This window comes from Salvelinus alpinus, chromosome 5 (assembly GCF_045679555.1).
Source record: "Salvelinus alpinus chromosome 5, SLU_Salpinus.1, whole genome shotgun sequence".
In the NCBI taxonomy this organism is placed as follows: Eukaryota; Metazoa; Chordata; class Actinopteri; order Salmoniformes; family Salmonidae; genus Salvelinus; species Salvelinus alpinus.
In genome coordinates, this window is record NC_092090.1 from 76,475,341 (window position 1) to 76,490,235 (window position 14,895).

The following is a 14,895-nucleotide window of genomic DNA, read 5'->3' on the forward strand; positions in this document are numbered from 1 at the left end:
ATCAGTCAATTGAAATACATTCATTAGGCCCTAATCTATGGATTTCACATGACAGGGATGTTAACAAAATTGTGCACAAGATTGTAGAGAAAGAAGCTTTTTGTGAGTATGGAACATTTCTGGGATCTTTTATTTCAGCTCATGAAACATTGGACCAACCCTTTACATGTTGCGTTTATGTTTTTTCAGTGTATTATATAATCCAATATGTTTTATTGTCACATACACCAGATAGGTGCAGTGAAATGTGTTGTTTTAACGCAGGAGCAAAGCTGTTTTACAGAATATTACTTTCTGCAGTGATCTCATTTCAGCCTTGGCCACACATCCACATAATCTCCATTTCTCTTTGTGTACTATGTTTTTTTTGTAAGAGCTTTTCCAGCTCTTGCAGTCCTTCCAACCCTTTTCCAACACAAATACTGTCACAGGAAGGCAGAACATCTAATAACATTCATTGCATATACAAGCTACAACAACAAATACAATTTAGCGAATGCAGTTACAGGTGTAACGATCAAGCTAGCTTACCTGTGAATGTACGTCCTGAAGAACTGTGGTGCATCGTAGTTCACAACACATTTCACCCCGTTGATGACAATGCCTCTGGCAGCAGCATCAGTGCTGATCAAACTTGAACAGAACAAATATACACTGCTCAAAAAAATAAAGGGAACACTTAAACAACACAATGTAACTCCAAGTCAATCACACTTCTGTGAAATCAAACTGTCCACTTAGGAAGCAACACTGATTGACAATAAATTGCACATGCTGTTGTGCAAATGGAATAGACAACAGGTGGAAATTATAGGCAATTAGCAAGACACCCCCAATAAAGGAGTGGTTCTGCAGGTGGTGACCACAGACCACTTCTCAGTTCCTATGCTTCCTGGCTGATGTTTTGGTCACTTTTGAATGCTGGCGGTGCTTTCACTCTAGTGGTAGCATGAGATGGAGTCTACAACCCACACAAGTGGCTCAGGTAGTGCAGCTCTTCCAGGATGGCACATCAATGCGAGCTGTGGCAAGAAGGTTTGCTGTGTCTGTCAGCGTAGTGTCCAGAGCATGGAGGCGCTACCAGGAGACAGGCCAGTACATCAGGAGACGTGGAGGAGGCCGTAGGAGGGCAACAACCCAGCAGCAGGACCGCTACCTCCGCCTTTGTGCAAGGAGGAGCAGGAGGAGCACTGCCAGAGCCCTGCAAAATGACCTCCAGCAGGCCACAAATGTGCATGTGTCTGCTCAAACGGTCAGAAACAGACTCCATGAGGGTGGTATGAGGGCCCGACGTCCACAGGTTGGGGTTGTGCTTACAGCCCAACACCGTGCAGGACGTTTGGCATTTGCCAGAGAACACCAAGATTGGCAAATTCGCCACTGGCGCCCTGTGCTCTTCACAGATGAAAGCAGGTTCACACTGAGCACATGTGACAGACGTGACAGAGTCTGGAGACGCCGTGGAGAACGTTCTGCTGCCTGCAACATCCTCCAGCATGACCGGTTTGGCGGTGGGTCAGTCATGGTGTGGGGTGGCATTTCTTTGGGGGGCCGCACAGCCCTCCATGTGCTCGCCAGAGGTAGCCTGACTGCCATTAGGTACCGAGATGAGATCCCCAGACCCCTTGTGAGACCATATTCTGGTGCGGTTGGCCCTGGGTTCCTCCTAATGCAAGACAATGCTAGACCTCATGTGGCTGGAGTGTGTCAGCAGTTCCTGCAAGAGGAAGGCATTGATGCTATGGACTGGCCCGCCCGTTCCCCAGACCTGAATCCAATTGAGCACATCTGGGACATCATGTCTCGCTCCATCCACCAACACCACGTTGCACCACAGACTGTCCAGGAGTTGGCGGATGCTTTAGTCCAGGTCTGGGAGGAGATCCCTCAGGAGACCATCCGCCACCTCATCAGGAGCATGCCCAGGCGTTGTAGGGAGGTCATACAGGCACGTGGAGGCCACACACACTACTGAGCCTCATTTTGACTTGTTTTAAGGACATTACATCAAAGTTGGATCAGCCTGTAGTGTAGTTTTCCACTTTAATTTTGAGTGTGACTCCAAATCCAGACCTCCATGGGTTGATAAATTTGATTTCCATTGATAATTTTTGTGTGATTTTGTTGTCAGCACATTCAACTATGTAAAGAAAAAAGTATTTAATAAGAATATTTCATTCATTCAGATAGGATGTGTTATTTTAGTGTTCCCTTTATTTTTTTGAGCAGTGTATATATTATATATTTGGCAAAGAAAATAGAACGTTCAATTATCCTCAAACAGACACTCATACTCACAGTTGGATCTTTCCCTGTTCAAACTCCTTGAGGGTTCTCTTCCTGTCATTGGGAGTCGTGAGGAGAACTCAGGTGCCTGCACTCCACCAAAAAGCTGCACTAGCAGACACAGTCTGTTAGAGAGAACAGAGAGCAAATCATATGGCTGTGGACATCATCAAATAATGCATTAAGGAGAAGGCCATGGAAGATTCACCAACCTGTGAGCGGCTTCTCTGGAATTGGTGAAGCACAGAATGGGACTAAACTTCAGGCACAGTATGAAATGGAGAATGAGGAGGGGCTTCTTACTCAGAGTTCAGGGCACATAGTACTCCCCCCAAAAAGAGACCACAGTGACACATTGCTCTAGGATATAGGAGAAATAAAAAATCTCTTGCGATTATTTTTTTGGGAAAGTACTGTCAGGCCCTGGGGGAAGTTGAACCTCTCTTGAGACTCAGGGTGGGGTCGTTGACTGACTATGGACCGAGCTGAAGAGTCTGGGATGATGCAGGCCTAGCTGCTACAACTTCTCTGGATTCTGAGTCAGTGTGGCTGAGAACAGGAGCTTCCGTTAGAGGCATCTGAGGCTGGTGACAAGCTGCCACAAATAAAAAACAGAAATGTTTAAATCACCGAAATGCATATATCCGAGAATAATGTGTGAAAGCACACAATCCATAGGTGTAGTACAGTTTGTATTCTCTAACAAACAAACCACATAGTTGCCAGTCCTGAATTTCCAGTACTGTCTGAAAGAATCCTGAGAAGTGAGGTCTTACCTCGCTGCAGTGATAAGTGCAGGCTCTGTCCTCTTGAAGATCGAGACTGCTTCAGAACCCCTCTTGGATCTGTAAACTGCCTTGGTCACCTGACTGAGCCAAGACTGGTGCATGCTGTCAATCATCTGATCTGCCTCATCAATGATCTGAGAGAAGGATTTATATTGAGACCATCATGAATTATGAATAGTTTATTTAAATACTGTTAGTCATAACATCCATGCAAATAAAATGGACACTGTACTTGTATTAGTGACCCACAAGGAAGCGGAGGTGTTCCAAACTGAAACCATCAATCTTATTGATGTGATCAACCAGTCTCCCAGGGGTTGCGACAACAATGTCTGCCAAACTGTGGTTTGTTCCACCTCTGTACAAAGAGCAAAATGTATCTCTTTCAGACTGATTTTCTCTTTAAAATCATGGTGTCATTTATGCACAAAGGACTATTTTGAGTGAAAGGAAACTCTAAGCTTAAACAAATAGAATAATTGAATATCTACCAAGGAAGAAAGACCTTGATGTGTCTTGACTGGGTTTCAGAGAGCGATGCCTGCTCTGTGGAAAAAAACTTTTTTCACCAGCGAGTATGACCACTTTCAAGCTGGTGCCCTCCGCATATGAACTGAATACTTTGCAAACCTGTTTGGGGAAAAACATTCAACGTTTTTCAGTGGATGTGAGCTAACCAAAAATAATCACAAGTTATCTCCATCATGGATATTGAAGGTTTGACCCTAGTTACCTGCTGTGCAAGCTCTTTGGTGGGCAACACTGTCAAAACCCGGATGTCACATACAACTCGCTCCATCAGTGCCTAAAACGACATGAGAACATCAAACTGACTACATTCGATCTAATGAAAGAAAACACACCTTCCATAAAAAAATGTATGGCTGATGGTTTAATTCATACCTGAATAACAGGTATAACGAATGCCAGTATTGCCACTCCCCGTTGGTGCAGACACAAAAATGTTTCTGGGTGTCACGATCGTCGTATTATTGAAGAGAGGAGGACCAAGGCGCAGCGTGATAACAATACATATTTAATAAACGAAGACGAAAACGAAACGAACATTGACAAACTATACAAAACAACAAACGACCGTGAAGCTATAAAACGAAAGTGCAGACACAAGCAACTAACGTAAAGACATAGACAATCACCCACGAACTACCTAATGAATATGGCTGCCTAAATATGGTTCCCAATCAGAGACAACGATAGACAGCTGTCTCTAATTGAGAACCAATCTAGGCAACCATAGACATACATACACCTAGACTGAACACTGCCCCATAAACATACAAAACCCCCTAGACAATACAAAACACATACATCCCCCATGTCACACCCTGACCTAACTAAAATAATAAAGAAAACAAAGATAACTAAGGCCAAGGTGTGACAGTACCCCCCCCCCCCCAAAGGTGCGGACTCCGGCCACAAAACCTGACACAGAAGGGGAGGGTCCGGGTGGGCCTTCTCACGGCGGCGGCTCGGGTGCGGGACGTGGACCCCACTCCACCATAGTCAATACCCGCTTTGGTGGTGCCTCTAGAGCGGGGACCCTTACAGCGAGTCCCGGACTGAAGACCATCCTAGAGGGCACCACTGGACGGAGGGGCAGCTCCGGACTGAGGGGCGGCTCCGGACTGAGGGGCGGCTCCGGACTGAGGGGCGGCTCCGGACTGAGGGGCGGCTCCAGACTGGCGGGCGGCTCCGGACTGGCGGGCGGCTCCTGACTGGCGGGCGGCTCTGGCGGCTCCTGACTGGCGGGCGGCTCTGGCGGCTCCTGACTGGCGGGCGGCTCTGGCGGCTCCTGACTGGCGGGCGGCTCTGGCGGCTCCTGACTGGCGGGCGGCTCTGACGGCTCCTGACTGACGGACGGCTCCAGCGGCTCCTGACTGACGGACGGCTCTAGCGGCTCAGGACAGACGGGCGGCTTTGACGGCTCAGGACAGACGGGCAGCTCTGACGGCTCCGGACAGACGGGCAGCTCTGACGGCGCTGGGCAGACGGGCAGCGCAGGCGACGCTGGGCAGACGGGTAGCGCAGGCGGCGCTGGGCAGACGGGCAGCGCAGGTGGCGCTGGGCAGACGGGCAGCGCAGGTGGTGCTGGGCAGACAGCAGATTCTGGCCTGCTGAGGCGCACATTAGGCCTGGTGCGTGGTGCCGGAACTGGTGGTACCGGGCTAAGGACACGCACCTCAAGGCTAGTGCGGGGAGCAGCAACAGGACGTACAGGGCTCTGGAGACGCACAGGACGCTTGGTGCGTGGTGCCGGAACTGGTGGTACCGGGCTGGAGACACGCACCACAGGGCGAGTGCGTGGAGGAGGAACAGGGCTCTGGAGACACACTGGAAGCCTGGTGCGTGGTGTTGGCACTGGTGGTAATGGGCTGGGGCGAGGAGGTGGCACCGGAAAAGACCGGACCGTGAAGGCGTACTGGAGCTCTTGAGCACCGAGCCTGCCCAACCTTACCTGGTTGAATGCTCCCCATAGCCAGGCCAGTGCGGGGAGGTGGAATAACCTGCACTGGGCTGTGCTGGCGAACCGGGGACACCATGCGTAAGGCTGGTGCCATGTACACCGGCCCGAGGAGACGCACTGGAGACCAGATGCGTTGAGCCGGCTTCATGGCACCTGGCTCGATGCCCACTCTAGCCCGGCCTATATGAGGAGCTGGGATGTACCGCACCGGGCGATGTACACGTACAGGAGACACCGTGCGCTCTTCCGCATAACACGGTGTCTGCCCGTACTCTCGCTCTCCACGGTAAGCACGGGGAGTTGGCGCAGGTTTCCTACCGGCCTTTGCCACACTCCCCGAGAGCCTCCCCCCAATACATTTGTGGGACTGCCTCTCTGGCTTCCAGCCGCGCTTCCGTGCTGCCTCCTCATAACACCGCCTCTCGGCTTTAGCTGCCTCCAGCTCTTCACGAGGGCGGCGATATTCTCCAGGTTGTGCCCAGGGTCCTCCGCCATCCAGAATTTCCTCCCAATTCCAATAGTCCTGTGATCGCTGCTGCTGCCTTGTATCACGCTGCTTGGTCCTTTGTTGGTTGGGTGATTCTGTCACAATCGTCGTAACATTAAAGAGAGGAGGACCAAGGCGCAGCGTGATAACAATACATATTTAATAAACGAAGACGAAAACGAAACGAACACTGACAAACTATACAAAACAACAAACGACCGTGAAGCTATAAAACGAAAGTGCAGACACAAGCAACTAACGTAAAGACATAGACAATCACCCATGAACTACCTAATGAATATGGCTGCCTAAATATGGTTCCCAATCAGAGACAACGATAGACAGCTGTCTCTAATTGACAACCAATCTAGGCAACCATAGACATACATACACCTAGACTGAACACTGCCCCGTAAACATACAAAACCCCCTAGACAATACAAAACACATACATCCCCCATGTCACACCTTGACCTAACTAAAATAATAAAGAAAACAAAGATAACTAAGGCCAAGGTGTGACACTGGGTTTGTAGCCCCCTCTTCCAATCAATAGACCTTGAGACATTCTCTAAAATGGCTGGGATGACCTCTGCATGTACTGCACAGTGGACACAATAGAATTTGAGTACTTTCCTCCCCATATTATGATAGCAAAACAGATTTAACTTCTACTCCTTCATGCCTGCTAACCTGGAAAGAGGTGCTGAATTCCATTGCCCTCCAATTTCCGTTGCAGTTTAGTACAAATTCCTGGGACATCACTGATGGGGACTAGGTTGCTTGCATCTATCTTGCATCTATCTTCTGAGCTTGTGCTACTAGGTGACCTAAACTGGGACATGCTTAACACCCCGGCCATCCTACAATCTAAGCTTGATGCCCTCAATCTCACACAAATTATCAATGAACCTACCAGGTACAACTCCAAATCCGTAAACACGGGCACCCTCATAGATGTCATCCTAACTAACTCGCCCTCCAAATACACCTCTGCTGTTTTCAATCAAGATCTCAGCGATCACTGCCTCATTTGCCTGCATCCGTAATGGGTCTGCGACCAAACGACCACCCCTCATTACTGTCAAATGCTCCCTAAAACACTTCAGCGAGCAGGCCTTTCTAATCGACCTGGCCGGGGTATCCTGGAATGACATTGACCTCATCCCGTCAGTAGATGATGCCTGGCTATTATTTAAAAGTGCCTTCCTGCCTTCCTTAAATAAGCATGCCCCATTCAAAGAATTTAGAACTAGGAATAGATATAGCCCTTGGTTCACTCCAGACCTGTCTGCCCTTGACCAGCACAAAAACATCCTGTGGCGTTCTGCATTAGCATCGAATAGCCCCCGTGATATGCAACTTTTCAGGGAAGTTAGGAACAAATATACACAGGCAGTTAGGAAAGCTAAGGCTAGCTTTTTCAAACAGAAATGTGCATCCTGTAGTACTAACTCAAAAAGGTTCTGGGACACTGTGAAGTCCATGGAGAATAAGAGCACCTCCTCCCAGCTGCCCACTGCTCTAAGGCTAGGAAACACTGTCACCACCGATAAATCCACAATAATTGAGAATTTCAATAAGCATTTCTCTACGGCTGGCCATGCTTTCCACCTGGCTACCCCTACCCCGGTCAACTTCCCGGCACCCTCCACAGCAACCCGCCAAAGCCCCCACCATTTCTCCTTCACCCAAATCCAGATAGCTGATGTTCTGAAAGAGCTGCAAAATCTGGACCCCTCCAAATCAGCCGGGCTAGACAATCTGGACCCTCTTTTTCTAAAATTATCTGCCGAAATTGTTGCAACCCCTATTACTAGCCTGTTCAACCTCTCTTTCGTATCGTCTGAGATTCCCAAAGATTGGAACGCTGCCGCGGTCATCCCCCTCTTCAAAGGGGGTGACACTCTAGACCCAAACTGCTACAGACCTATATATATCCTACCCTGTCTTTCTTTGAAACCAGGTTAACAAACAGATCACCGACCATTTCGAATCCCACCGTACCTTCTCCGCTATGCAATCTGGTTTCAGAGCTGGTCATGGGTGCACCTCAGCCACGCTCAAGGTCCTAAACGACATCATAACCGCCATCGATAAGAGACAATACTGCGCAGTCGTATTCATCGACCTGGCCAAGGCTTTCGACTCTGTCAATCACCACATTCTTATTGGCAGACTCGACAGCCTGGTTTACCAACTACTTCTCTGATAGAGTTCAGTGTGTCAAATCGGAGGGCATGTTGTCCGGACCTCTGGCAGTCTCTATGGGGGTGCCACAGGGTTCAATCCTTGGGCCGACTCTCTTCTCTGTATACATCAATGATGTTGCTCTCACTGCTGGTGATTCTCTGATACACCTCTACGCAGACGACACCATTCTGTATACTTCTGGCCCTTCTTTGGACACTGTGTTAACTAACCTCCAGACGAGCTTTAATGCCATACAACTCTCCTTCCGTGTCCTCCAACTGCTCTTAAACGCAAGTAAAAACTAAATGCATGCTATTCAACCGATCACAGCCCGCACCTGCTCGCTCGTCCAGCATCACTACTCTGGACGGCTCTGACTTAGAATACATGGACAACTATAAATACCTAGGTGTCTGGTTAGATTGTAAACTCTCCTTCCAGACTCACATTAAGCATCTCCAATCCAAAATTGTATCTAGAATCGGCTTCCTATATTGCAACAAAGCATCCTTCACTCATGCTGCCAAACATACCCTCGTAAAACTGACCATCCTACCGATCCTCGACTTCGGTGATGTCATCTATAAAATAGCCTCCAACACTCTACTCAACAAACTGGATGCAGTCTATCACAGTGCCATCCGTTTTGTCACCAAAGCCCCATACACTACCCACCATTGCGACCTGTACGCTCTCGTTGGTTGGCCCTCGCTTCATACTCGTCGCCAAACCCACTGGCTACAGGTTATCTACAAGTCTCTGCCAGGTAAAGCCCCGCCATATCTCAGCTCACTGGTCACCATAGCAGCACCCACTCGTAGCACGCGCTCCAGCAGGTATATCTCACTGGTCACCCCCAAAGCCAATTCCTCCTTTGGTCGTCTTTCCTTCCAGTTCTCTGCTGCCAATGACTGGAACGAACTGCAGAAATCTCTGAAGCTGGAGACTCATATCTCCCTCACTAGCTTTAAGCACCAGCTGTCAGAGCAGCTCACAGATCACTGCACCTGTACATAGCCCATCTGTAAACAGCCCATCTATCTACCTACCTCATCCCCATACTGTATTTATTTATTTATCTTGCTCCTTTGCACCCCAGTATCTCTACTTGCACATTCATCTTCTGCACATCTACCATTCCAGTGTTTAATTGCTATATTGTAATTACTTCGCTACCATGGCCTATTTATTGCCTTAACTCCCTTATCTTACCTCATTTGCACTCACTGTATATAGACTTTTTGTTTTCTTTGTTCTACTGTATTATTGACTGTATGTTTTGTTTATTCCATGTGTAACTGTGTTGTTGTATGTGTCGAATTGCTATGCTTTGTCTTGGCCAGGTCACAGTTGCAAATGAGAACTTGTTCTCAACTAGCCTACCTGGTTAAATAAAGGTGAAATAAAAAAATAAAAATAGTTTGCGCTGACTTAGTTCTAGTTACAGTAAGTTAGTAGGTAACTAATTAATCTAGCAAGCCAACAGATCTGATTTGTACCAACTACATGATTGTATAATAACTGTAAACTGATCAAGTTGAGACATTGGCTTGCTAACTACCTACAGTAGCTTTATCTGTGGTGGATCTCTCTAATGTTGTTCATCTATCGTAGGGAGGAAACTGCTGCAGAAAGCACCGAGCCGGTCAAGTTGTATTGGAAAGCTGATAAGCAGACAATTCATCAGGTTGACGATGGAAATTTTACCAAGAACTTCAGTTTCGGTGAGTTTTCCTAAAGGCGAGTATGAATGTTGGCCGGACATGCAGGCAATAACGTGAATCACTTATTTGTATGATTTGTTTCCTTACAGACCGTGTATTTAGTGCTGAAGAAACAACTCTACAGCTGTACCAGGAACTTACAAAGCCTCTTGTCTCCACTGTTCAAGGTTATAATGGTAAGGGATTGTGAACAGTGTTGCCAACTAATTTTTGGGGTAAGTTGCTAGAGGCAGTGACAACTTCAACAACCGGGGATGAATCAATGAGTGTGTAGTGTTAGTGGGTCCAGATCGAGGTGGGGTATTTGGGGTGCAATGCAGAGCAGACTCACCAATCTCATTGTGGTTAAGGTCATAGAGGCGCTCAAAGGGGAAGTTCTTATTTTCAATCTTCTTGATGACTTCCTCTGGGAGCATCCTGAACTGACGCAGAGGAGACATGGACTGCCACCTGTGTAGGAGAGGGACACATTCAGACAGAGAAGACCAGAGGAACATCACATTTCATTCTAGCCTCATGTACACTGAACAAAAATATAAACACAACCTGTAAAGTTTTGGTCACATGTTAAAATAAAACATCCCCAAAATTATACATACGCACAAAAATTTCGAGCACAAATTTGTTTAAATCCCTGTTAGTGAGCATTTCTCTTTTGCCAAGATAATCAATCCACCTGACTGTTGTGGCATATCAAGAAGCAAATTAAACAGCGTATTCATTACACAGATGCACCTTGTGCTGGAGACAATAAAATGCCACTCTAAAAAGTGCCGTTTTGTCACACAACACAATGCCACAGATGTCAAAAATTGGCATGTTGACTGCAGGAATGTCCACCAGAGCTGTTGCCAGATAATTGAATGTTAATTTCTCTACCTTATGCCGCCTCCAATGTAGTTTTAGAGAATTTGGCAGTATTTCCAACCGGCTTCACAAACGCAGACCACGTGTATGGTGTCGCGTGGGTGAGCGGTTTGCTGACATCAACATTTTGAACAGAGTGCACCATGGTGGCTGTGGTGTTATGGTATGGGCAGACATAAGCTACGGACAACTAACACAATTACATTTTATCAATGGCAATTTGAGTGCACAGAGATACCGTTAAGAGATCCTGAGGTCCATTGTTGTGCAATTCATTCGCCACCATCACCTCATGTTTCAGCATGATAATGCACGGCCCCATGTCACAAGGATCTGTACACAATTCATAGAAGCTGAAATGTCCCAGTTCTTCCATGGCCTGCGTACTCACCAGACATGTCACCCATTGAGCATGTTTGGGATGCTCTGGATTGACATGTACGACAGCGTGTTCCAGTTCCTGCCAATATCCAGAAACTTCACACAGCCATTGAAGAGGAGTGGGACAACATTCCACAATCAACAGCCTGATCAACTCTGTGAAGTGGCTGTGTCGTGCTGCATAAGGCAATGGTGGTCACACCAGATACTGACTGGTGCTCTGATTCACACCCCTACTTTTAAAAAACTTTTTTTTAAAGGTATTTGTGACCAACAGATATATCTGTATTCCTAGTCATGTGAAATCCATAGATTTGGGCCTAATGAATTTTTCAATTGACTGATTTCTTTATATGAACTGTAATTAAGTAAAATCTTTGAAATTGTTGAGTTTATATTTTTGTTCAGTAAAGATTATAGTATGTTGACCATATAAATATATTTTGAACACTAAGTAACACTATTTAAACAGTAATTGTATTTGACATCTTTATGGCTTTGACTTCTTTATTGACATAACTATATTAAATGGCTAACATTTTCTCAGGAACAATATTTGCTTATGGACAAACTGCATCTGGGAAGACATTCACTATGATGGGGAGTTCTCTTACTCCAGGAGTTATACCCTTTGCCATGGAGGATGTCTTCCAGACTATAAAAAACGTGAGTAGTTGTAGATAGAAAATAAACAGTCATATGCATGTGTAAGATGTGTTGTAAGTCGTTTGATTTTCATTTTTTCTTCATTGTCCAAAAAAGGAGTACCTTCTGAGGGTGTCATACTTGGAGATCTACAATAAAACTGTGACAGATTTGCTCTGTGACAGTTGGATAAGGAAGCCTCTAGAAACCTGAGAGGGGAACAATGTAAGTTTGATGGAAATATTGTAAGACAATAGAACTGTTGGACTACAATAACCAAGACATGACTGGTGTTTTTAAATGGTGAAATGTCTATGTAGCTTACCTTACTGAGGAACTGGTGACATCTACTGAGCAAGTCCTTGCGTGGGTTAGAAAAGGAGAAAGTAAAATGCTCTTATTCCTTATTTAAACCATCGTGTTAGATTAAATATAATCCATGTATTGACTTTAACATACTGACACTATTCAATGTTAAATGTACGCCCTAGAGAATCGCCATTATGGAAAGACAAAAAGGAACCAGCGACGCAGTTGTTCACACACAATTTTCCGCATGGTAAGACACTTTATTATACATCACAATAGACAATGCATATCTGGTTATCTGTGTGCTGGAGATAATGCTGGTGTTTTTTCTCAGATCTTGGAGAGTCGTGACAGGGGTGACCCTGCATCTGGTGAAAATTCAGACAGCGCCATTATTGTGTTCCATTTGGTAAGCTGCCACAGTGAAGGAAGTTTGGTGAACTCAGATGTGTCCTCCATTTTGTATTTTCTTACCAGTCTCATTTTCATGTAGAATTTGGTTGACAAATTCTACTCTCTCAGCCGGGGCTGAGAGAGCAAGTCAAACAGGCGCTGAAGGTACGTGGGTTGATATTTGTGCTAATGTAACAACAGTGTGAAATATCTGAACAACCTTCCTTTGGTGGTTGAGTTCAGTTGCATTTTGGGATTTTTGACATCTGATATTGTAGGTACACGTTTCAAAGAAGGATGTAATATAAATCGCAGCCTTTTCACCCTCGCTCAAGTGATCAAGAAACTGTCTGATGAAACCCAGAAGTAGGTGTTTGGTTTCTCACCATTTTCCACAGCATTTGTGTAACTTATGCAATTTGTTTAATGTTCATTAATGTGATTTTTATCCATACATTCAGGGGTTTTACTAACTACAGGGACAGTAAACTCAACCGTATCCTCCAAAATTCCTTGGGTGGAAATGCAAAAACTGTCATCATCTGCACAATCACCCCAGTTACTCTGGAAGAAACAATTAGCACTCTTCAAGTGGGTGAAATATTTGTCCATCCTTATTTTAAATGATTAATATCAGACAAATGTAACATTCATTTTTAAATAAAGTATCTGCCCATCTCTACAATGTAGTTTGCTAGTTCAGCAAAGAACATGAAGAATGACCCGCATGTCACAGAGGTTTCTGATGACGGAGCCCTTCTTAGAAGATACAGAAATGAAATTGTGGACCTCAAGCGCCGACTTCATGAGGCAAGTCTAGCTGTACTGGCTATTGGGGTTCCTTAGAAATGTTGCCGGCTTTCCTTTCGAAGAATTGACCCTTTTTACAACTGCAATTTCAACCTTTATTTTTGTGCCCTGCCTTACGTCTCCTCAGTCACTCAAACAACCGCGACAGAGAAGGAGACTCTGTCCCAGATTTTGCAAGAGAAGGATCAGCTCCAAAGAGAACAAGAGGACAGGATTAAGAATTTAACCAAACTTCTAGTCACCTCCTCAGACTTTGTTTCCATCAAAAATGTTAACTTTTAGTGCCTTACAGATATGTATCTGATGCTTAATTCCTTAACAGTTGTACTTTTTGGTTATTTTTTACTTTGTTTAACCATGTCTTTATATTGGTAAAGATGCCGAAACGGAGGGTTACGTGGGGTGGAAAACTGCCATCACCAGCCTTCCACCATGCTGGAGAGTCTGACCTAAGCTTTGCTGAGCCTTTTCTGAAAAAGAGAAACACTGATATGTCTGTCTTGACAGAGCAGAATGAGGGTAATAACCATAGGAAAAATAAACTAAATATCAATGTCAGTGGTAGCTTTTATTCTGCTATACGGTATGCTATATTTTCCCATACTGGCGCATAAATCATGTTCAATAGCTTTTTTTCTGTTTGTGTATTCACAGATGGCGATGTGTTAGATTATACCTTTGACATGGAGATGAACCAGAGCAGTGTGACTGCGTAGTTTATCAGAAAGGTGAACATGAACTATTGCCATCTTATCGTAACGCCGCATTACCTTCTTGTTGTCCTTCATACTCATGTTCCTGCATTCTCTTCTGTTCTGAATTTTTATCTCCAAACCAGTTGAACAAATTGTCTGAGAAGGTGTCCCGTCTGGAGATCCAGCTGGAAAATGAGGCTCGGCAGAAGCAGGAGGCCATGGAGAAAGTGGAGACTTTTGAGAGGAGGGTTGCCGAACTGGAGATGCAGCTAGAGAAGTTGCAAATGCCCACTGATGCACAGCTGGAAAACGAAGTTCAGCAGAACCAGGAGGCCATGGAGAAAGGGGCGGTTTTTGAGAGCAGGATTGCTGAACTAGAGAAGCGGCTAGAAGAAAAGTCACAAATGCCTGCTGATGCGCAGGAGGCCCTGGTGAAGGTGGTGACTTTTGAGAGGAGGGTTGCTGAACTGCAGAAGATGCTAGAGGAAAAGTCTCAAATTTCCACTGACTCACAGGAGCAGGTTGGCTATCACCAATGCCTTCTCACTGGTTTATCATGCAGAATGTCAGAAATCATTTCATTTAAATGCAAAAATGGTCCAACTGTCATTCTTTACAGATGAAAAGGGGATTTGAGGAGACAATTCAACTCTGTGAGACGTTGGTGTCTGAGAAGGTATCTAGCTATAATTTGTTTTTCTGTTATTTTTGTATTGAATTCTCACCTCACCATGTGGTCTGTCAACAGGAAATGGTTGCTGCTGAGCGTGATTATCTCAAGCAGGAGCTCAACATTCTAATGGGATGGACTGAAAACTTGAAGAAAGAAAAG

The 14,895-nt window shown here is 45.6% G+C and overlaps 1 pseudogene; it reads right to left on the reverse strand.

Moving 5' to 3' along the window:
* Window positions 1–356: 356 nt before the first annotated feature.
* On the reverse strand, window positions 357–6,890 carry LOC139575340 (ATP-dependent RNA helicase DDX51-like; annotated as a pseudogene).
* Window positions 6,891–14,895: the final 8,005 nt, after the last annotated feature.